The sequence below is a fragment of the Agelaius phoeniceus genome, chromosome 3 (assembly GCF_051311805.1).
Source record: "Agelaius phoeniceus isolate bAgePho1 chromosome 3, bAgePho1.hap1, whole genome shotgun sequence".
NCBI classification, from domain to species: Eukaryota; Metazoa; Chordata; class Aves; order Passeriformes; family Icteridae; genus Agelaius; species Agelaius phoeniceus.
The window spans coordinates 107,183,138-107,207,674 of NC_135267.1; the positions used below are offsets into that span (position 1 = coordinate 107,183,138).

The following is a 24,537-nucleotide window of genomic DNA, read 5'->3' on the forward strand; positions in this document are numbered from 1 at the left end:
AAATTCTCTTTCTGGATCTGTGCCAGATACTTTAGGCTTAATGTAGAAATCACAAAATTTGTTAATACAAAGGGCAGCAAATGAAGCAGGACTTTGGGTAGAAAGGCCCCTGGAAGGCTATTGACTAAATCTGCAGGTTCATTAATCACCTATGGATGGGAGTTTTCCTTTTTTTTTTTCCCATGAGCCAGAAGATGTATTTTTAAGTAAGACAAATGAAGAAAGGGTGGTTCTACAACTCATTTTATGACAGTAATGGAAAGTCAGAACTTTATTTCAAGTGTGTACCCACCATCTGTGGGGAGCTGGAGCAGAACTGAGTCATAAGGCCATGACCTTTGATCATCTCTCAAAATGAAACCTCATTGAACAACCTCTCTGGGTGAAATTCAGCCCTTGGATATGAAGGTATTTCTTATTAAAGACATGCACCTGAGAGCTAAACATAGCTACAGGAGTCCAGGCCAAACAAATCTGATCGGGGTATTTATGAAAGTGAATTTTCACTGGTTATATGTAGGGAATGGTGTTGGATCAGTGAATGAAGTCTGACAGAGCTCTGATAAAAATGATCTTTATCAGAACTAACCAATTGGGTTTGGCCATCTTGGGTCATTTTATTATCTCTTTGTCAGCGATCACCCAGAACAAAGTTTTCAGACTTTCCAGGAAATTAACTGAAGATCAGTTACTGTGCTGTCTTCCAAATTTACGGCTCTGCAAATGACTACAGAGCCAGACAAACAGCCATAAATAATCTCTCATGTCTTCCAGCTCCTCAAACTGAAATCTGCTTTCTTGAGAGGAGGCAAAATGAAATTGGTGTGTTACAAACAAATTTATTAAAAGGTGTGTTCAGTCTTTCATGAAGCATGAGAAATCATCAGTGCTTCGTAGGGAATGAGATGTGTTTTCCTTTTTACTTTTTATTTTATGAGTATGAATGTATCTGAGAAACTCAATAAGAGGAACAGCATGGAATAAGTTTACCTTCTGGAAGTCAAAAGCAAAGGCCAGACCTGGAGCTGATTAATGGCTGCATAATCTATCAGTTCAGAATCAAGGAGCTGTGGGTAGAGGCTAAGTTATTTGTAAGGTAATTTAGCTTGACCTAATGAAGGCTAAGTTCCCACAGACTATGGCAAGGTCTATCAATCTCTCTGGCTCTGGAAGCACTTGGAGAGTTTTCTTACTGTATCATCATAAATGCATTTGTTGTTTTTGAAATATTACTGCAGAGTGTTGCTATAGGACACGAAAGAACACAAGCGCACACCGCTGTTCTCAAGGTGAAGGAAAAAGGGAAATTTATTTTCTAACATTTATAGTTTTCCAAGAGTGCCAGTGGATTGGAGGGTGACCGTGCCACCTCTCCAATGACACTGGACAGACCAACAGTCTATCCACTCTCTCCTCCTCCATAAAGGAATGCAAAACAATGAGTTATTTACAGAAAGTGTGTGAGAAAGTTCGCTACAAGAATGTCAACATCAGAAGGCTTAGAAAATCTTAAAAAACCAGGGCGACATCAGAGAAGATTTTTTAAAAATTCTTTTAAAAAAGTAAGACTGTAGCAATGGTGGTAGTTCCTCTGAGATAACAAATTATTATTAGAAGGGGCAAAACTGCAACAGCAGGGTACAGTGCTGAATTCCCCAGGTGTAGAAAATCCTTTCACCCTCTTTAGACTGCAGTAGGAATAATTAGGTTTCTCTTTTTGTTTAGCAAGTCCCCTTGTGTCAGGCCTTTCTTGCAGCAGATAATGGCAGGTGCTGTGGTGGGTGAAAGCTCCTGCTGACTACAGACAGAAGGTGCCTGAGGAAGGTGACTCATCTGAAGGGTTTTTTTTGCACACACTTAGACCAAAGCAGGGATGTTTTGCTAACTGGTGGCTACCAAAGAGCAGCACATTTCCAGCCCTGACCAACACAGCTTGGTACCTTCACCTGCCCAAAGTCTAGAATTTGATCAATTGTCCCTGACCCTCCTGCCAAGGAACTCCCCTTTTGGGTACCTGTTCTGCACAGATGTGTGCTGGAGAGGGAGTGAAAGCAAAGTGACTCCCCTGACACCTCTGTGCTGCAGAGATCCACATACCTGAACTCCTCTAAGGTTTTCCATCTTTGCAACAAGTCTTGCTGCTTGGATAAGCATTGGTCCCAACTCTCAGTTTCCCGCCTACAAAGTAAATTTGGGCCAGTTTTCTTCACACAGATAAACATGGTGATTACTAGGCATGAGTGAGGAATCTTAAATTCTACATCGCAGATGACTTTTGCATTGTTGAAGATAACATAAGAGCAGCCCATGGCTGTTTGCACACCTGGTTCATCCCACAGTTATTTGCTCAAGAAGGGCTGAAGGTCTCTAACATTGTATAAGACACTGCAAAAGCTTCCAGTGGTTTCAGTGACTTCTAGTTGAAATTGCTTTGTCGGTAGTCTTTGCTACTTTCCTCCAACAAAAATGTTGTCTTTTTAATGAGGAGAATTATCTGTGTTCTTTAACTGTAGCTCTGCCTGTTTACTCTGTTGCTTTATTTACACTGTATTCTTACCAATATTTAGTTTGTTCATATTTCCACTTAATTCCTCCAGGAATGGTCTTTTGGGGCTAGTTTGCACTTTGCTGGTATATTCCTTTCTCACCCAGCAAATCCAGCTGTTGCATTTCTTTTTCCCACTGCATTATTCAGCCTTGTACCCTTTCCCAGGTTTTCCTCCTCTTTCTCCCCCTTCCTCCTCCTTCCATGCAGAGGAATGCTCTGTGCTGTGCCTTTTTTTGTTCTCCCTTTCTGCTTTCCTCATTTCCTTGTGATATCTCCCTGGAAAGAAAATAAGCAGAGAAGGAGCCATGGAAGGAGGCAGTGCAGCCATACTTAAAAAACAGGAAGGTAAAGATATGGAGTGATGGATGGTAGTTCAACATAATGTCTGAGCTCTCCTCACCTGTTTTGTTGCTCTATGCTAAGCAGAACTGCCACACTCTCTCCATTTTCAAGATAGGTGAAACAGTTCAAACAGCAAAAACATCCAGTTCAATCTTTTATGTTTGCAAAGCAAGGCTTCAAAATGTAGCTCAAAGCTGTCTCTGGATGGTGCAGGCTAAATGTGGCAGCAGTGGCAAGCTCCTGGACTTTCCCACAAGGGTACCACAGGAATTTTGGGGCTCCTGTCCCAGAAACAGCTGGCAGATAAACAAGACTCAAAGTCAGGATTTGCATTCACTCATTTACTTCAATGAGTTGTAATTCTGTTGCAGGGTTTTATGTTTTCTAATGATGTTGTTTTGAATTTTCTTTTAATAGTAGTGTCATTACTTACTCTGGAAGTATACTTCAGTTGCTTAGACACCTCAGTATTCCAGGGACATCTCTCTTTACAGAAGGAAATTATTTCAGTGTTTAACTCATAGGGGCATCTTCTGCAACCTGTTTTTAATGGGCAAAACAAAGATAAATTCAATATAGTGCAAATCATAAGAATAATATCCAGTGTCTTCCTTCCTCTTTTCTTGGGGCAGACCTGCCAGGCAGCATTACAGAGAGCTCTCTGGTGGGAAAAGGAGATGCAGAAAGTGCTGCCATCAGTCTTTGCCTGCACTTAGATAAACCCATTGACATTCACGGACTGTAATGGCAGAAAAGCTTTCCAGAATCATTTGACCAGAGAAATTTGAGTTACCATCATTGTCATATCTCAGCCTGACAGGGAAAATGATTTGTCGGTCAAAATGTCTCGTAAACACAGACATTTGATTCAATTCCATCAGAGGCAGCTCCTTGTGCAGAATGAGGGTGGCTGGTTCCCAAGGGAAGGGGGTATGGAAGAGCAGGGAATTCACTGACTCCTGCACTGCTGTCAGGGTGGCTCTGGGTCAGCAGGGAATGCATCAGGAGAAATGCTGACTGCCTGGGGAGAGGGAGGCTCTCCCAGCCCTTGGGAGCAGCTCCCCATTCTGGCTCAGCATGCCAGACAGGCTGGGCTGGGCTGAGCTGGGACTGAGCTTTGTGTGCTGGAGTCAGCCAGAGACCTGCTGGGAAGAGGATAAATCCAAGTATCCCTTCATACCTGTGTAGTATTTTCTGAGAGCCCCATCAAAGGGAGGGAATGATGAATCTGACTGCATGTTCTTAGAAGCCTAATTTATTATTTTATGATATGATACACAATATGATATGATATTATATTATGTTGTACTGAAACTATACTAAAGAATAGAGCAAGGATACAGACAGAAGGCTGAAAGATAATAATGAAAAACTCATGACTGCCTCCAGAGTCCTGACACAGCCTGACCATGATTGGTCATTAAGTCAAAACAATTCACCTGTTGGATAAACAATCTCCAAACCACATTCCAAATCAGCAAAACATGGGAGAAGCAAATGAGATAATATTGTTTTCCTTTTTCTCTGAGGCTTCTCAGCTTCCCAGGAGAAAATCCTGGGCAAGGGGATTTTTCAGAAAATATGACACAGCTGAATGACACTGGTGAGGGATGGGGCTGGGCCAGTGCCAGCCAACAGCACCCAGGATTTCCCTCTGCAGGCACTCGTGGGCCTGAGCAAATCTCCTTGTGCTAATGGCCTTATTAAGATCAAGCCAGTGTACACTGCAAATCTACACAAAGAGAAATTAGAGCCCAGATTAGATTAAGGGCTGAAGGCTGGGAGCATACAGCTGTTTGCCAAATTGCACGCTGAATTTCATTTTTGAATAGACTTTTACTGATAGCAATTTGAAGGCAGTCATTAGAGCCATCAGCCTTTGAATGAGAAATTTCAAGGGACACTTCAGCATAAATCTGCTCCTCTGCTATAAGAAATTATTCCTGATATGCTTTGGGCTATGGAAGCCAATTACATGAATCTTGCACAATAACCAGTTTCTCCCAAATGAGGGTAGCACTCCTGGCCATAAACAGAACATCTTTTACTTCCAATTAACTGTGTGGGTGTGTAAATATAAGGAAAACTGCCTTTTCAACTTGAATTTAATAAACAGAAAACAATGAGGGAAAGGAATCATCATTCACAGTTAGAATATGAGACTCTGGCCATCCTTATTCCCTTCCTCTCCAAGCCAGCTGGAATTGTGAAGACAAACCCTTTCCCATTAAATCATAAATACTGCAGGTTTTATTCCTTACTGACTCCTAGGCTCCAAGGTTTAGGAAGGAGTAGGATATTAATTTCCAGAGCTAAACTTGACATAACTCACAGTGCTCTGGTTGTCATTTAAACTTCAGGTGTGTTTTTCTTCTACTGCAGATACTCCAGAGCTGCCCTGTAATCCCCAAATCCTACTGAATTCTCACCCTGGCAATGTAACAATGTCAAAGGGATGCAACTGGTAATTCTGCCTGGCTGTTAAACTGCTTCATGTCACCCTGCTTCCAATGGCTGCTGACAAGGTATGTGTTTTACCCGCTCCCAAGTGCTTTAATCTTAGTATTAGTAGAAAAATAAGCCATTATTAATGCTTAAAGCCATTGTTATCTTCTCTCTCTGCCAGCCAGTTCTACATTCATATTAGTGTTTCTAAACTGAAGCCTTGTACGTGTGACTCAGGCCTCCCATGTCATTAGTTTAAAAACCCTGAGAGCATTTTCTTACACAAAAATTGCACAGGGAAGGAAGAGGGGTCTTTTTATTTACCTTCAGATTTCCATCCTTGAGGATTTTCTTGCTGGGTGTTCTCAGGTTGCAGCTTCAATTAGAAGACTTAATTGATTTTGTATGAACACTGGGATCCCTTCATTCCCCGGGAGCAGCAGCTTTCATTAAAACCACCACCCAATATCATGAGACACACAATTAAATTCTGGAGCTGCCAACATAGTTGCAAAAATGGTTTATAAAGCCCCAAGTGACAAACATGTTGGAAGAGGAGGCTGAGCTGTTCCAACTCCTGCTCTAGCAGAGCTCTGGTTGTGGCATTCACATTCTCTGAAAAATCCCTTCGCCCCAGATTTTCTCCTGGGAAGCTGAGACACCTCAGAGAAAAGGAAAACAATTCTTATCTCATTTGCTTCTCCTCTGTTTTGCTCATGTGCAATGTGTTTGGAGATTGTTTACCCACAGGTGATTGTTCCATTGGATTCTGGTGTGAGTTCTTTTGATTCATTGGCCAATCAGAGAGAGACTCTGGAAAGAGTCACGAGTTTTCATTATTATCTTTGTAGCATTCTGTAAGTATCCTCTCTATATTCTTTAGTATAGTTTAGTATGGTATTCTTTAATATAATACAGTACCATAAAATAATAAATTAGCCTTCTGAAAACATGGAGACAGATTCATCATTCCTGCCTTCATCAGGCATTTTCCAGCAAACACAACACTCTGGGTGTTTGGTGAGAGGCACAGCACTGCTCAAACCAGATCCAGCCAAGCCTTTAGCCAAGCTGGGGCCAGGACAGCTGCAGCCCCAGCTCTTGCATGTCTCCTGTGTGAAGGCAAGGCCCTGTAATTGCTGCTGGACTTGTGTTAATCCATGTCTGGCCAGGAGTTGGAAAGATGGACCATGAAAGTTTCAGTTGCATCTTCTGGGCCTCTTGCAAAGGTTGAGCTAATTCCAAAGCTTTTCTTCCTGAGCAGTAGTAGCACTGGGAAGGCAAAAATAAACACTCATAATATGTCTCAACCCCCCAGACTTAGCTGAATGGAAAGGGAGTGCATGATGCAAATTTTTCTTCCAGTTGCTTGGCTTAGTGCAGTGATGGCAGCACAACATGGGGGAAGCTGTGCCTGCCAGGTTGAGATGTGGACTCATATCCAGCCAGCAGGAAAGAGCTGAGGATTTGGCTGGGAGGGGAGAGGGATTTTCCTTTGTTAACTGCTTTTGCATCTCACACTGAGAAGAGGATCAAAGTTTAAAGTGGGCAGGCCAGCAGAACAGTGCTGGATCTGTGATCCAGTGTCCAGGTCTATCTTCCCTTAATGTTCTCCTGAGGGCTTGGAGCACGATCAGAAGTTCATTTGAAATTGTGGAAGTCATAAGTGAGGAGCATTGATAGGTCGGAAGGAAGAGACATCAAGAACTAAACTTGCTGTATTGGTCTGTTTTCACCCTCACTATCTTCAAAAAAAAAAAAACAAAAAGAGAGTGCATTGTAGAGCCAAAAACTCATCTAGCCACCACAACACTCCTTTCCCTTCACAATTAGGGGAAAAAAAAAATCCTTCCAGATACTGAAGAAGAGCAGGGTTCTGTGTTCCCCTCCCATTAGCCCTGGCTGTCTGCTGTCCTTTCCTTCAGCTGAACTCCTGCCTTCCCGTGGGAGGTGGACCTTGTGGCCTTGCACACAGGAATTGCAGGAAAGTAGAAAAGTAGTTGTCTGTCATTCTGGTAGTTGCTATTTTATTCACCCTTTGAAGCACCAGAGAGAGGTCGTCTTTTGTAACTAAGACCAATATTTGAAACAATTTGTGATTTCAGTTGTAAACAAGCTTGGTGTGCTTATGTAGCAGCAGATGCTGGGAAACATGAAGTATTTTATCTGGCAGGTCCTATCTCTCTGGAGGTCTAGCAGGCCAAAAGACCAAGCTTTCCTGGGAAGACCCACCACAGCAACAGTGCCCAGCTTTTTTCCTTTTTCTTCTTTTCCTTTTTTTCTTCCCCCCCCTTCCCCCCTTCTTCCCTTTTGGTTTTTTTTTCCCCCCTTTTTTCCCCCCCTTTCAACCCCCTTTCCTCCCCCCTTTTCTCCCTTCTTTTTTTTCCCCTTTTTTCCATTTTTTCATTGTCCCCCCCCTTTTTTGTCCCCCCCTCTTTTTTGCCCCCCCTTCCCCCCCTTTCAACCCCCTTCCCCTTTTCTCCCTTCTTTTTTTCTCCCCTTTTTTCCATTTTTTTCATCCCCCCTTTTTTGTCCCCCCCCCTTTTTGTCCCCTCTTTTACCCCTCCTTCCCCCCCTTTTAACCTGCTTCCCCTTTTATCCCTTCTTTTTTTCTCCCCTTTTTTCCACTTTTTCATTGTCCCCCCCCCTTTTCCCCCCCCCTTTTCCCCCCCCCTTTTCCCCCCCCCTTTTCCCCCCCCCTTTCCCCCCCCCTTTTCCCCCCCCTTTTCCCCCCCCCTTTTCCCCCCCCCTTTTCCCCCCCCCTTTTCCCCCCCCCTTTTCCCCCCCCTTTTCTCCCCCCCCCTTTTCTCCCCCCTCCTTTTCTCCCCCCTCCTTTTCTCCCCCCCTTTTTTCTCCCCCCCTTTTTTTTCTCCCCCCCTTTTTTTTCTCCCCCCCTTTTTTTTCTCCCCCCCTTTTTTTTCTCCCCCCCTTTTTTTTCTCCCCCCCTTTTTTTTCCCCCCCCTTTTTTTTCTCCCCCCCTTTTTTTCCCCCCCCTTTTTTTTCCCCCCCCTTTTTTTTCCCCCCCCTTTTTTTTCCCCCCCCTTTTTTTCCCCCCCCTTTTTTTCCCCCCCCTTTTTTTTCCCCCCCCTTTTTTTTCCCCCCCCTTTTTTTTCCCCCCCCTTTTTTTCCCCCCCCTTTTTTTTCCCCCCCCCTTTTTTTTCCCCCCCCTTTTTTTTCCCCCCCTTTTTTTTCCCCCCCCTTTTTTTTCCCCCCCCTTTATTTCCCCCCTTCCTTTATTTCCCCCCTTCCTTTATTTCCCCCCTTCCTTTATTTCCCCCCCTTTTATTTCCCCCTTTTATTTCCCCCCTCTTTTTTTTTCCCTTTTTTCCATTTTTTCATTGTCCCCCCCGCTTTTTTTGTCCCCCCCCTAATTTTCCCTCCTTTTTTCCCCTTTTTTTTTCTTTTTTTTTTTCCCCCTTTTTTCCCTTTCTTTCCCCCCCCCCAGCAGCCATACTACTTTTCCGAACTTAAAAGCAAAACCCGTTCCTTTTCTCCACATGGTGCAGGTCTGCAGAGGGAGAGCGTGCAGGGAGATGGGCAGGGGCTGGGAGCGCTCTCATCCTGCCGAGGCTCTGTCTGTGTGTGTGTGTGTGTGAGAGCATCCGGAGCATCCCGGGCATCCCTGCCTCCATCCCTCCCTCCATCCCTGCCTCCCTCCATCCCTGCCCGGGCAGCGCCGCGGAGCCGCCGGCGCTGTGCGCTGCCGATAAGGAGATGAAACAATGGCTGCGACACCGGCATGACTCGGGTGAGGATGTTGCAGAGTGAAAAAGCTTCTGTGCCTTCGCTGCACGGAGCGGATCTGCTCGCTCCTGAGCACTTAACTCCTTCTCTTCCTTTTCACTGCGTCATGTCACGCACGGCTTGTAAGAGCATCCGAATTTGTGAACGCTGAGGAAATGGCACTTGTGATTCTTGCTATTTGCGAGGGTTTACATTTCCTTTCTTCCACTGTGAGACCTGTAAACCACTGCAGTGCAGCCCTATGTGAAGATTTAGGGATGCCCAAGCTGTGCCTTGGCAGAGGTGGGAAACCTGAGATGTCCTTGCTTGAGATCCTCAAGTGGAGCTAAGGAACCAAATTTCTCATATTATTGATGCCTCATTTCCTCATTACTGCCACAAAGATTTATGTGAAGGGTCTTCCAGAGTGCTAATGGAATTACCCACCTAAATCTCCCCCGTGCCAATGGCAGGGAATGCTCTGGTTCTTTGCCCTCACGTTAGTGCTGGGTGAGTAATTGAATTATTTGTTAGCTAGCAAAACTAAAAGTCCTTGAGTATTGTTGGTGGTGTTGAGGCCTTTTCAATACCTGGTTTTTTAATACCTTTACTTAGGCTTGAGTTATAATTTGAAATACAAAATGAAAACATTTTGATAATGTTTCCCATTCCAGTTCCAGCAAGGGTCAGTGGTTTCATTCAGTAAACTCTGCCCTTTTTTTTTTTTTTAATTTTATTTTATTAACAAAATGCCATCTTGCAGCATTCCTCTTATCTCTGTTTAGTGTGTCTGCTCCTGTCAGGACTTCAATGTTGCTTCAGATCTGGTGCTGATTTTGCTGAGAAGTCCTTTCCCATTGCCTCACGGCTGCCAGTTAATTTCCTAAAATCCCCTTGGGTTTGGTGTCTGTGCCAGGGCACAGAACTGCACTGGCTGAGCTTGGGGAGGATAAAAAGAGCAGCACAATCACTTGTGTGGAACAAGACTGACTTCTGGTCTGGTGAAAGAGTGGGAATAATTCTGGACATCACTCTGAAATCAAGATGGGAGGATACAGCTGCGGCTGGGCAGCCTCTTGTGCGAAACCACTTCTCTGAAACCTTGTTCAAGTGTGTGCTCAGACACCTGGGAATGATTTATTCCTTGTCCTGGGCCTCATCCTGTGGGGCTGGGAGTGTTGTCAGGAAAGGTGACCAGGTCAGCTGCTCCATGCACTAGGAGGACAGCTTGTGCCTATAAGGAGAAATAAAAGTTCAGGACAATGGAAGTATGATAGTCTGAAGATTAATGACAAAAAACTATCATGTGTTTGAGGAGAGGAAAGTAAGCAGGAAAAGAAGGAGCCTAAATTAGGCTGCAGCTCCCTGGGCAGAACACTCAGGTTATAAATATTCTGGCAGCATTTAGAGCAGGGCTGGCTGTGCTGGTTGCTCTTTGCTGTCCTTGACACTGTCTGTGTGTATTCATGCTGCTGTGCTGTGCTGACAAAGCCTCCCCAAGTGTCTCTGAGGTGTGGGAGGAGACTGTGAGTGGGTTTGGCAGCAGGACAGACTCCTGGCTCTGCTGGAGAGAGTGAGTGGGGCAAATTGTGCCCCATTTGCCACAGCAGCACTGTGGGACATGAGCATTTCACTGTGAGCATTTCATTGCTCAGCTGCTGCCAGGGATACTGGGTTTAAAGAGCATCTTCTCAAAGGAGCCAAACCTTTCCACACCGTCACTGAGTCACCCTGATCTTTGTGATCAAGCTGGCACAAGGGCTTGAAAAGCATCATCACCATCCTCTCCAGCCCCAAAGCTGATGGGCAAGGGAAATTGAGGCATGAAGAGGAAAATGTGGGGTGCTGATGTCCCAGCTGGGTGGGAGAGCTGGGAGCAAAGCAGCAAAACGCTTCTCATTGTCAGGCTTAAGTCACAGCAGATTTCAGCCTTCAGAATCCCCCAGTGATTGTTTTAGAGGAGCAGAATTTTCATTGCTGCAGGGAGCCAGCACCTGCAGTGAGCTCCATCTCCTCCACCTCTCCCTCCCTTTGTCTTGGCCCTTTCCTGGGGGGACCAAGGAGTGAGGGGAAGGCAGCAGTGTGAGCTAAACGAGATCAGGCACTGGTCACTGTTTGCTGGGCTGCCATGTGTGGCTCCCTGGGAATTGCTGCATTGCTGAGTGCAGTCAATGCACTTACCAGCACAGCACTGCTCCTGAAGGGTCCCAGCCAGCTGCTCCTGGCTGCTGTGGTGCATGGAAATGAAAAGTGCAATCCAGCCTCTGGTTCCAATCAAAATGCTCTCTAATCTGGAATAGCTCTACCCTGGGAGGTGCCTTCAACACCTTCAATATGATAGTAGGGCTGCTATGTCAGGATGAATACTTTTTTTATTTGTAAAAAAAAAAAAAAAAAAAAGAACTTTTATTCCTGCCATAAAGAAGTTCAGTGCAGAGAGTTAACTGAGGTAATGTTTTTAGAAGCTGAAAATCACAGGAACTCAAAAAGGCAACAATGATTTTTTTTTAATTTATATTTTTAGATTTTTCTTTCTCCTCTTTTAAAGCTCCCGAGAGTTGATTTCCTGGTGTCATTGTCATAACTCCAGATCTGAGTAATTCATTTGTATTTGTGTCAATCCCATGTATGCTTCTGTAAACACTGCATGCAATTCAGACTAAATGAACAGCTAAACTAAAGCTGGTACTGAGCAAATCAAGCTGCAGAATGTGAGTCTAGGCAGGAGCAAAACCCTTTGCCAGAGCTCCACTGTGCCATCAGGTGTTCTCTGCTGGATGCACTGTTTTTCTTGGATCATTTATACAAAAAGGCCACTTTGATTTTTGTTTCTATATCAGATGCATTGTGAGACCAGTGCTGATATCCTGACTGTGTCAGTTTCCTTGATTTTAAGGAAATTTTCTAGGCCCCTCTGTTTGCCCATTCCTGGTTGTGCTGATGTCTCTGATGTGAATAAAATCAGAGAGGTAACCTCAGAGTTATGACTCTTCATGTTAAACTCTAGTTTTTGGCTTAATAACTCAACAGCCTCTGAACTAACGCCACTGTTTAGCCCATCAGGACTTTAAACCAGCCTATTTCTGTTAAGGAGCCAGTGGTTTTTGGACACTCCTCTTTGCAAGACAATACAGGAGTTACTTTATGGTTGTGGTTGAGTTATGGGTATTTTTAGGGTTAGGATTCATGCAGAGAGAACAAGGAAGGGGCTCAAGCATGGTGGAGTAGGGCTGGGAAGGGATTCCCAAGGGAGGTGTGGGCTGCCAAGGGACCTGGGTGGTCAGAAACTTTGTGGTCAGTGTGTTGTAGTTGGGGATGAAAACCCAAAAGGATGCTCTGCTTGTCTCTCACTCCTTCACCATCACAGCTGCTTTTGGGGCCAGATGCATCCCTTTCCTGGAGCATAATTTCTAGCTCCAAGGAAACCCATTAGCCATTTTCCTTGGAATATACTTTGAAATGTATCACCTATTCATTACTGTCCTATTTTAAATGAAATGGGAAATTCATTATTTTGAAATCACAAACTGGAAAAACAGGCTCCATGGACATGAGGAAAAAACCACCCTGGATAGCAGTCCAGTCTGCAAAATCAAAAATCAGATACCCATAGTTTAGGTAAATTGAAGCTGAAAGAAAACCAAATCACTTTGCAGCACCAGGATGAATGAGAAGCCAATCTGAATATCAAATTGACCTTGCTCCAGGGGAGAATAAGTTAGCATGATATATATGGTGTCTCTGAATATGTTGCTTACAGACAAACTAAGTGGTTTTCCTGGAAAAAGAAATAAAGGAGGTGAACATAAAGTCAGGAGGAATTAAGGGTCTTACTCCCACATCATCCCTGAGATCATTTTGGAAACAATACACTTTTAAGAGAAAGATGCAAGATTTTTCTTGGTAGGAATGTTCATTTATGCATAACTTCTACAGCTGTTGACACAAGCTTTAGCACAGCAGCTCAAGGACAGCATTAATGAACACAAGATAAGTAGGAATGAGTGTTTGAGAAATGGAGAAAAAGCATGCTGCAGAGGGACTGAGGGAGTGGGTATTGAGAAGCATATCCTGGTCTCAGTGAAGGTACTGGAAATTTTGTTATGAATGTCCAAAAAATTAGTGATTTTTTTTTTTTTAAATCCAGTGATTCTGTTCTAGAGCTCCTGTAGCCAAGCAGCCCTCATGAAATGCTTAAAGTGGCTTGGGGTGTGTTACTAAACCCACCACCCTGAGAGCAAGAACAGGAGTGGTTTCATTCCTGAAGCCTCACTGTCAGGTCTCATTAAGGAGCTAAGTGTTCTCTTTTCTCCTGATTACCCTGTGCAGACATCCCTGGTGCTGTTCAGCTTCATTTTATGGCCCCTGCAAGTAAAGTGCAGCTCCATAAAAAGGCAGCCTGAGATGTGCAGGGTAAGAAGGCACAGACCTGCTGGGTGGGTGCAGAGCATAAATACCAGGACTAAGTGACAGGGTGGGTTGGCAGGAACAAGAGTGGGAGGATTGTGCCTGTTTGTTACCGCTGGGTCTTGGGGGAGTTTTGCCACCAAATTCCATTAAAATGAGACTTTCAGCCTTTTAAAGCATCATTCAGGGGCTTGTTTTGTTAAATAAGCTAGCAAAGGTTGTATATTAGTCTCTGACAAAGCTACATTTGGGTGAAAACCACGCTGAATTATTTATTTTGTCATTAATGTCACACAAACCACAGTAAGGAGAATTATATGGGCTGCAAAAGCGAGTGGCTCTAAGTCAGGCTCAAACAAATGGAATTGTTATTCTTCAATACCAGAGGCAGGCTGCAGCTGCCTAATGCATCCAGGAGAGGATGAGAAGTGAATGGTAAATCAATGGAAAGGTTCACACCTGACTGACAGCCTTTAAATAATGTAAAGGGTCCCATGGCAAACAGCAGAGTTATACAATACATTAGCATTTCAGACCAGTGGAAAGACATGCAAGGAAACGTTTGGGAAGTTTTAGTCTTGTAGCTGCAAAGTTTAAAGAGCTGGAGAGGAGAGTACATGGAAAACGGGGTGGAAAGCTCAAAGTGTGCTTTTACAATGAGAAAACAAAGACATTTTAATTTGGCCAGACTGACTTTGGTTGGCATTGGCCTTTGGTAAGGCCAGAAAGGGTCGTGTGCTGTGCAGAGCAGAGGACTCCAGGGAATGGTGCTCCCTGGAACAGTTGGGGCAAGGAGGTGAAGCCAAGGCTACTTTGGGAGTGCAGGCTCAGCCCCTTCTTGTTTCACATGGGATGTTTCTAAGCCATGCCATACAAGTTCCCACCGCTCTGATGCTCTGGCCACCTCTTGCCAGCTCTGGAAAGACCATTCAGGGCATCCTGGAGGTTCTCAGCTGTGTTCTGTCTTTCACAAAACAGCTTCTGTTTCCCTGAACAAACATCATAAGGGTAGGATGAGCACCATTGAAGTTGTGGCTAGCAGATGCTGAGGTTCTGTCTGGTTCTGGGAGTCTGTGCAAAGTGCATTCCCTGCTTCTGGGAATCTATGCTGTCACCATGATATTTTCTGAAAAATCCCTTCACCAGGATTTCTTCTCCTGGGAAGATGAGAAGCCTCAGCTTCTCCATGTTTTGCTCCTCTGGAATGTAGTCTAGAGATTGTTTATCCAAACATGTGAATTGGTTTTAATTAATGACCAATCACAGCCAGCTGTGTTGGACTCTTGAGTCTGTCACAAGTTTTTATTATTCATTCTTATCCAGCCTTCTGATATATCCTTTCTCTTTCTTTAGTATAGTTTTAGTATAGCATTTTCTTTTAATATAATATCATAAAATAATAAATCAGCTTTCTGAGAAACATAAAGTCAAATTCTCATCTCTCACCTCATCCTGGAGACTCACAACACCACACTATGCAATGTGCATTATTGCAAATCCTCTCTGCACATGTGTACATGCCAGCTTGGACATGAGTGTGCTCTCTCTCTCTGAACTTTGAAAGGTCTGAACTTTGCATTCCTGACCCCAGAAATGGGCCATAAAGGGACCTTTGATTTGTGGCTGTTTGGTGTGCTCAGAAAAGAGAAGGAGGATAAATGTTTGTGATCAGACAGATGGACATATCTTCGTGGCATGATTAGTTTATGGCCATAATTAAGCCACAAGAAGTTTCACTCACCATGAGGGAGAGCTTCTTTATGTTGAGGGTGGCAGAGCACTGGGAAAGCTGCCAAGAAAGGTCATGGAGTCTCCCTCTCTGGAGACATCCCAAACTCACCTGGATGTGTTCCTGTGTCACCTGCTCCAGGTGATGCTGACTTGGCAGGAGGTTGGACTGGAGGATCTCCAGAGGTCCCTCCCAAACCTAATGACTCTGCGATTCTGTGTTTTCCCACTACACATTAAGATGGGAGAGAGAGTGAGGCTTGGCAGGGCTGGTGTTTGATTTGTGATTCAGCAGCAGACTTTTAGTGGGACATTAAGTGTAGAATGATTTACATAAGCTGTGCAGCTTTCTGCTTTGTCATCTATGAAACTGGGAGAAGTAGCCTGAAAATTATGTACTGATGAGAAATGCCTTAGCAGCTCTGTGGTGCTGAGGAACAACTGTAATGAGGTAACAAGACTGTGAAACTTTGGTTTGTTAAATTCTTTCCAATGTTAATGGTTAAAGTTTATGGGAACAGTATCAGAAACACATTTAGGTTTTTAAGAAGCTGAGGCATCATTTATTCTGCAGTGAGAAATGACAGCCACTAGAAAGACAAAAAGTAACTTTTTGTGTAACTATAGTGAGGATGAGCCTGTCACTGAATGAAGGTTGAGAGTTTGTTTTAACGTGTCCAATAGTCCACAGCAGACTGGGAGCTTCATATGGAAGATTTCATGGAATAAACTATGAATTGTAATGCTTGGATGCAGCCTTTAAACAGGCACAGCCATCAGAAGGAGCTTCTGACAACCAGGAATGGGGTAATGAAATTAATTGCAAACATTTTCTCAGCAATAGAAAAAAATTAAAGTAATCATACTTTTAATTTAATGATGGGAAAAATTCTGTTTTGTTTTGTTTATGAATACTAATTTTAAAAAACCTTAATCTGGTAGCACTGTTTGCTTCAGTGTCCCCTCTGACCACCTGATGGAGCTATGAAAAGTCTCTCTTCTCTTCCTGGGATTTCTCCTCTTTTATCTACCACCCACCAGTCTCCTCACTTGATCTCCTTTGCCTGGTTGGCTGCTCTGAAGTTCTCCCTTGTTTTTGGTGCCTCCAGGCCATGGGCTAGGAGTTAAGCACAGCACAGCATGGACAGCTGATCCCCTCTTTGACAAGGAGAAGCAGCAGGACCTTTTCTCAGCCACCTGCCTGGAAATTCTCAGTAGCTCCCTTTAGCTGTGAATTCAATAGAACAACTTAAAAGGTGTCTCCAGTAGCAGTTTCCTTTCTCTGTCTTTGCTTGGCTAGGCATTGTTGTTATTTATTCTCCTACTAACTCCTGTGCCACTGCATGTATGTGTGTCATGTATCATGTGTGACACATCACTAGTGGTTACTTGGATCTGTTCTTTTTCCTCCCTAAATCATGGGCAGTGATACTGAGCAGCATGGACCCAATATGCAGCCCTGGGGGAGCTGTCAGAAATAGTCTCTTGGATGAGGATTTCACCAGTCACCATTTAGTTATTTTGGATTTCACCAGTCACCATTTAGTTATTTTGGCTGTGAAATGTAGCACACTGGCTTTATTCTGCCCTATGAACCCACAGGCAGAGGTTTTGCATAGCATACTCAGGTGAGAAAAGGTGTGATGAAGAAAAGCCCTCTCAAATAACGAGCCAAAACCTGATTCTACCCAATGTTCTCATACATGCCATGCTGTTAGGAGTCACCTATTTCAGTATTCAGAAAGGGCATCCAACAGGTTGGCTGGAAAGCCGAGTGCCTTGAAAATTCTGGAGTGGCTTTGTTGCAGTGGGGTAAAAAGATGATATTGTCAAAGAGCTTTTTAAAAGTGTAAGGTACATGTGTGGGTATGGTAAGTTCCAATGACACTGTGTGAGACACAGCTGTGGTGGTGTGAAGAGAATCATCACAGTCCAGGTTAAGTCAGGATAATGTCATTGAAGTCACTCCAGTGATTCTATTTCATGGAATCATAGAATGACCTGGGTTGGAAGGGACATTAAAGCTCACCTGGTTCCAATCTCCCAAAGGTGAGCAGGGACACTTTCCCCTCTACCAGGTTGCTCAGAGCCTCATCCAACCAGGCCTTGAACACTTCCAGGGACCCAGGGGCATCTGATTTCTCTGGGCAACCTGTGCCAGTGCCTAAGCACTCTCACAGGGAAGAACTCATTCCTAATATCCAATATAAGCCTAATTTCTCTCAGTTTGAAGCCATTCCCCCTTGTTCTGTCACTCCAGGCCCTTGTGAATAGTCCTTCTCCATCTTTCTTGTAGGCTCCCTTCAGGTACTGGAAGGCCACAGTTAGGTCACCCCTGAGCCTTCTCTTCTCCAGGCTGAAGAATCCCAAATCTCTCAGCCTTTCCTCAAGGAAAGCTGCTCCATCCTTCTGATCATCTTGGAGGCCTCCTCTGGCCTCTCTCCAACAGCTCCATGTCCTTCCTGTGCTGGACCCCAGATCTGGACACAGCCCTGCAGGTGGGGTCACACCAGAGGGGCAGAATCCCCTCTCTTGACCTGCACTCCAGTGTGAGTGAAAGTAAAATTTGCATTTTAACCTCTAAAGAGTAGCTCCTGGGAAAAGTAATAAATTTGAACGTGCTGCAGTCACAGATCTCCATTAGCTGCAGAAATGGGGTTTGGCTGCATGTCACTGGGTAAAGCTACTTCAGGTTTTCACCTTGCTCTAACATTGTTAGTGCTCTGAGGAATTACTCCATGTTTACACAGCACTTTCCTTTCCTGGCTGATAGAACAGCTTGTGTGCCACAGCAACCACAGTGGAGACTCTGCTGCTCAGGCACAAGAGATGGTCACATGAATTTCAGAAATTATTTGTGTTTTAAAGCCAAAGGAATCTGATGTAGCAATGAGATGCTAGGCCAAGAAAGTAAGGTGTGCTACAAGCTCATTAACCAAGATTCCTGTGCAATCATCTTCAGTAATGCTCTTGTTTCATCTGTTGGTTTTGCTTTCCTACGCTTATGCATGCACTTAGGGAAAAAAAGCCTTTGAGAAATAGAAGTTGCAGGTACTGAATGACATTTTTAGCCTAGTGTTTGACAAAGACATTGCTAATGCTGCCAAAAACAACCAAAACCAACCAAATCCATTTTTCCTTTAAGGGAGGCTGCTCCAGACCTGAAGGTTCCTGGATGTTGTCTGGGCTCATGCTGCTATGCCACTCACTTTCCTTATGGGAAGAGTAACATTTTGTGACCAAGACAAAGCTTCATAAGAGCAGCAACAGCCAAATTACAAATTACTCTCCGTTCTGATTAGTCCTTTAAAGGAAAATCTCTCAGACCTGACTCCGAGGGGGCTGAAATCAGTGTGGGTGTTAAGCAACATGGCTTGGCAATTTGGGTAAAATGGCCTAGTTTTGATTAGGTAGGGAATTGGAGGATGAAGGGATTTATTTTTCTCAGAACTGGGCCTGGAATAGCAACGTAAAAACCCAGATCAAATAGCTGAAGCCAGCATCTTCCCCTTGAGGCTTTCTTTTGGTTCCTTTTAGCACATCAACTTAAAAGAGACCTAAACTCCAGTTTCTGAAGGTTGCCGAGTGGGAGGGCAAAAAATAAAAAGGGTGTTTGGAGTTCACAGATGCAGCCTCTTAGGAAACTGTGGAATCAACCTGTCATCCTTGGAGTCACGGCTGATAATTCCTATGTGCCTCTTGGTCTTTATCTAAATGATCTGCTGGCACATCTGCAATTTAGTGATGCAATGTGACATTGGTACAATGCAGTCTCTTTAACACGTTCCTAACTCTCCTGGTGCTTAGGAAGGCAGCACGGGCAGGAGGGAAATGAAAGCTTTTTTGCTACATTTTGCCCTGGATGTGTTAATCCTCTCCAGCCTGCTGAGCAGCTCAGGCTGTTGGCTGGGCATTGCTGACCAAGAAGCTGATGCAGACACTTCCCCCCACCTGCAGATATTCTGTCCTCCGTGTGTATTCCTAAACTATATTTGGAGTCAAAAGCAGAGAACCGATAGATAAGTGCTTATTTTAACAACCCTCACTGTAAGGAGCTGCTCCTGCTGAGTGGGCATAGAGATGTGTGCTGCTTCTTGCTCCAAACAGAGCCTGGAGGCCCTGCTGGGGGGACAGGGTGGGTGGACAGAGCCCCTGGTGACACAGGGGACGGTGAACCTGCCCCCAGGTAAGGTAGGGGACCAGCAAAGACTTGAGCCTGCACCCACAGAGCTGCCCCCGAGCACCAGCTCTCACTCCAGTTTCTGTCCCAAATCTTACTGGATTTGCAGTAACTTGTTTTAGCCTTTCATCTTGCTTTCCTGGATCTTAGTTTGCTTTGCAATACATCTTCTGCCAGGTTGTCTAAAATATATTGAAGGAAACAACACTAATGGCCCCCCCATATATGACAACAGAAGAATAGAAAAGAAAACAATTCCCTTAAAGGAGAGAAAACAGGGTGGAGGAAGGGGGAGAAGCAATGAAAGAAGAAAGACTTGGATATTTTGTCAAATATATTTGTTTAGGATTTTTTTTCAAAGAGCTTTTTGTTTTAATAGTCTTTGGTTAAAAGGAAAAACTGTTTTATTAAGAATACTGCTTCTACTTATTTTCTGTAAAATTAATATTTGCACAGAAAAAAATCCAGCTTCTACTTTGCATACTAATTTTGACTGCTAATCTTTCCTCCTTTTAATTTTTTAAATGAAATTATACCTGGATCCCTGTAATCCTAAATTCAACATAAAGAAGGAACCTGAATGCTACTGCAGATCTGCCTGCTGATTTCCAAACCATCTTATACAATTTCCAAAATAGCTTATGCAATATATGACCTGGAGAGAAGGCACATTTTCTTCCAGGAAAGAAAAAGGAAGAAAGTTGCAAGCTTTTCTCCCTCCCTCTTCCCAGAGAAAAGATGGAATGTGGCAGCTCAAAGGCCTGCCACTGTGGCTACAACATTTCAACCCTGGAGGGCCAGAAAGAAGCAAGGAGAAACACCCCTCTGAGGTAAGTGTGAAAAATGAGTATTTTATGATTGGCTTTTCACAAATATTGAAATGAATATTATATGTGTTATGTTAGAAAGTTATGCTGTATTAATTTTCTTAAGTAGTGTGTTAAATATAGTTTTAGGTTATAACATAATGTTGAAATAGAAACTATGCTGTGTAAGATACTTTTTTAAAAGAGTGGACTCACATCAGATAGCAGCCCCAGGACACCTAAATCTTTCAGAGAAAGAGAATTTATTGCTCTCTTATCGAGTTCTTCCCACCTTGCTCAGCCCTGAAGATGCCGTCAGGATTCAGAGGAAGAAGCTGACACTGCCCAGACAGAATCCTGTGTTTGAATGGAATTTATGCATCATGTGTGAGGTGTATGAATATGTAACAGGCTGTTGCTTTTAAGGGTTAATCCTCTGTTAACGTGGGTCCTTTTTCGGGCTTATTTTGCCCAGAAAGAGGCACCTGGACTGTCCGTAACTCTTTGTTTCTATTGTCCCGTTTGTCCTAATTGTAATTGTCCAATTTTTTATTACTGTAATTATATTACTATTTTTATAACCATTTTATTACTATTCAACTTTAAAAAATTTAAAAACAAATGATTGGCTTTTTTCACAGTCAGGGTGAGAAGAGCCTCCCTCCCATAGGCCTCTGTGGGTGCATGTTAATGTTTTAAGTTTCATTGGTTTACTCAGTGGATGTGACCCCTGTTCAGCCTCCTTTTACCATATTTGTATTCCCCTAGAATGTTCTCCCCTCTCCTGATCCCCATTGGCCCCAGTTTGGCACAATGTTCCGCCCTTGTTATCCCATTGGCTCTCCTAGTTTGCTGCCCCTCCTCTGTACCACTCTCCCGTTCCCACTGGTCCTTGACTCTCAGATCCACCCCTTTTCCCCCATATTTAACCCTGTGCCCTCCACCTGCTGTGTCTTCCATCCTGGACTCTCTTTGTGCCCATAAATGGTTTTAGGATCTGCAAACCAAGACCTGTCCCTCGCCTCCTCTGTCAGCTCTTTTAACAAGCACAGGCCACTCTCTGGGATTTATCGAAGTGCGTTGCTTCAATGGAACATTCAAAAGCTAAAGGCCTCAGTAAGAGAAGGCACATAATGAGCAAATTTTTTAGAATCTTACTGTATCTTACCCCAAAGCATCCTGGGCTTTGGCAACTTGCTTCACAATGCGTTGAGTTTTGTTGCTGCGGCAATGAAATGGTTTCTATTCTGGAGTTACGCTTTGCCGTGGGGAATGTTGCTACAACAGGAATGGGATTTGCCTCTCCTCTGGGAAAATTTTCCCACAGCGCGTGTCATTGTTGTAGAGAATTGTAGGGGTGCCCACTCCAGCCATGTCCCCACTGTCCTAGGCACCGCTCCAGGATGTTCTCGTGACAGGTTGGACATGGCTCCACATCTGCCAAGAAGTTTGTTTTGTTGTATTTTTCTAGTGGGGCACCGTGTAAGAGGCACCAGGCAACCGCTGCCCATCTCCCAGGGTGAGAATTCCCTCCCTGGGAACATAAGAGCCCTGACCAGGAGGAGCAGTTGGATGTACGTCGTCGCTTGTGGCACTGTGCTTGAATCAAAACCTTGAGACCAGAAGTATGAAGATGTTTCTGTCCATGCTTTCTTTAGGAGAGAATTTTTCCCTTATTGAACTGGCTCACAGCTTTGCAGACCTGTTCTGGCCAGCAGGCTGCTGCTTTTCTCATTAGCATGATACATTTTTAAAGAGATGCACTACAACCAGCACAAGGAAGCTCTGAAGCCTTAAGCAGAGGCCACAAAATGTTGTGTTACATCTATTTTTTTTTTCAATTACTGCCTAGAGAGAAATGCATTAAAACTCAAAGCAACAGTGACAGAATGATCCTGGGTGAGCAGGCTGAATCAATGGGTGAGCAGTTCCTGTAAGATTAAAAAAGGTGTTAAAATAGTCAAGCTTTGTGCTGCTTTGAAGCTCACTGGCATGACATTTTTGGTGGTTTTATTACATTTTTGTCTGTTTGAGTCAAGTAGACAGTGTCAAATTGTAATAAAACAAATTCCAACATTCTAAAATCAAATGATGATATAATGTAACATGTAAAACCCGTGAGCATGTTTTTTTTTCTTTTCAGTCACTCAGAGTATTTTTAATACAGCTGAGAATTAAGCCATTGTGTCACTGCAATTTAGAAAAAAGCTGAGGTAGGTAGGTAATAACTCAAAATTATTGGAAAATATGAAGACCCCTTGTAATTTCCAAAGATCTGTATATGCTGGAGAGCCTAGATGTCCATCTGAAGGCATTTTGCTGTAGTATTCTTTATATTTTCTGCACTTTGATAAAAAATCAAATTATTTTGATACTATTTCAGGGGAAGAATTGCTTTCTCAGGTAGTGCGGTTTCAGAGTAACTGCCAAATGTAATGTTCTGACATTGTCTTGCTTAGGGAAATGTGTTCTTGCCTAAATTAGTTTTGTGACACATCATCTGGAAGTATTTCAAAACAAAAAGCTCATCTTGAAGTGTTTGGCTTCTGCACTGTAGATTTCTGAGCTCTCACCACAACAGGATCTGAACCCCTTCCAGCAGCACGTTAAACACCGTGACAAGCATCTGCCATGTTTTGTTTGCTTTTGCATCCTCCCCTCTGGGGAAAAGGCAAGTGCAGTGGCATGGCCAATTTCCGTCAGGTTTCTCTCTGTATGAGGCTGGTTTGGGTTTTTTAAGCAAGAGGCATTTTCTGAACTCCAGTGAGAAAAGGCAAGGTGGAAGAAACGCACGGAGCTCTTGGAGCGGCAGGCAGGAATATTTGTGCAGCGTGGGTGGGTGGTGCTCACCTCCCTCACACTGAGCTGGGAGAATGGCTGATCATACTGGGATTTTTTTGTATGGGAGAGAAGCAGAGCTGAGAGCAAAGGGCAACTGTGCTCATTGCTAGATCACAGGAAATGGAGTGGGAGCTGGCTGGATTCCAGGCTCGAGTCCGGGACCAGGAGCACCCCTGGCTGCGGCAGGGGATGAGCAGAAGAGTCACTTCTGGAAACTGTGGTGTCAGAGCTTTGGGCTTGGCTTCACACTTACTCACAGGTTGTCCAAAGTGAGATTTTTCTGGTTGAGAGATGGCAAACATGAGGCTATTCTGGGATTGCTCATCCTTATGCTAGAATGATTTCAGCTTTGAGAGAACCTGGAAATCCAACTTGGATGTGCAACCCTTCTGCTGGCTCAGGTGTCAGGATCTGGACTTCATCTGCATTGCTAACTGTGGTGATCTCATTACAGGATCTGTGTATCCATTGCCAGTGCTGCTGTTCCAAAACAGAACTCATTTAGAGTTGGAATGTAACAGCATCAAACAGACCAGATGGAGGCACAAATAGTTAAATTGTCCTGAAAATCCAATTTGCCAAAGGACAGAGGAGTTTTGATAGTTGATACTAAACCATTGTTGGGTATTTGCCTTTGTTCTCCATGAGAGGTGGCCAGGCCTCCAATGGCTGGGAATGGGAAGCCTAGGAAGCCTTGGTTATTCTCACCTCCACCAGTCTGGGACAGGAATCAGGGCTCCAGCCCTCAGAGGTGTCAGTCAGCCACTGGCTTTGCTGCCCTGTCAAATGGCATAGTGCACAAACTTATCTGGACTCATTCCTAAATCCAAAGCTGCTTTACAGAATAAACTGGACGAATTACAAATTACAAACATCCTTTGTCCTTTTCAAAACCTCACACACAGCTGCTGGTACTCACTAGTCCTGGAATAAATACCCCAGACCTCAGACCAGCATTTCCTGAACAGTTCTATAAAAAAGGCAGTGTACTATGTAAAACAGCTCTTTAGTTCCTAAAACTGGGAGATCCCAGCTTCTTAAATTCTCTGTAAAATATCCAAAGCAAATATTGTCTCTGGATCATAAGTTTTATTAACATCTTGAATTTGCTTTATTTTTATTTCTCAAAAAACATGCAATGACTGGCAAGCTGGGGATGATGGGATAGGAGACTGTGTCAGCAACATTTTGAGGAAGAATGCAAATGGTTTTGGATAGAGAAAGGAGGAAGAGACTCCCAAGGGCAGGCAACCTTCAAAGACAGAGAGGAGTGAATAAAAGGCCATGCAGGCAAAAGCAAAATCTGAAATCAAACTTAGCATAAGATTAGCAAAAATGTCTGCATTTACATCACCAGGAGTGATGGCTGGCAGTTGGCAACAGTTCCTCTCCATGGGGAGCAGGAGAGGTGCCCTCTTGTTTTCTGTCTTCCAGCTCGTGGGTCAGCTCTGTGTTTCCAGGGATGATTTATCATTTCCAGCTGAAAGGCACATGCTGAGCTTTAACTCACTCCTGTG

At 43.9% G+C, this 24,537-nt stretch overlaps 2 long non-coding RNA genes across 4 annotated transcripts in view; one reads left to right on the forward strand and one right to left on the reverse strand.

The window, feature by feature from the left end:
• Positions 1-1,281: 1,281 nt before the first annotated feature.
• Positions 1,282-7,608, reverse strand: LOC143693634 (uncharacterized). The gene is made up of 4 exons (XR_013181548.1): positions 5,660-7,608; positions 3,324-3,430; positions 2,949-3,186; positions 1,282-2,824 (listed from the first exon to the last, which is right to left on the reverse strand). It is a non-coding gene; the product is annotated as an uncharacterized LOC143693634 (long non-coding RNA).
• A 1,317-nt stretch (positions 7,609-8,925) lies between these two features.
• LOC143693635 (uncharacterized) overlaps positions 8,926-24,537 on the forward strand; it is a 47,672-nt gene continuing 32,060 nt past the window's right edge. For 2 of the 3 annotated variants that reach the window (XR_013181551.1, XR_013181550.1), the window contains exons 1-2: positions 8,926-9,083; positions 19,943-20,203. This is a non-coding gene — a long non-coding RNA (uncharacterized LOC143693635). Of the gene's footprint in view, positions 9,084-9,112; positions 9,569-19,942; positions 20,204-24,537 lie in introns of those variants that run through there. The other variant, XR_013181549.1, reaches the window with a different exon arrangement.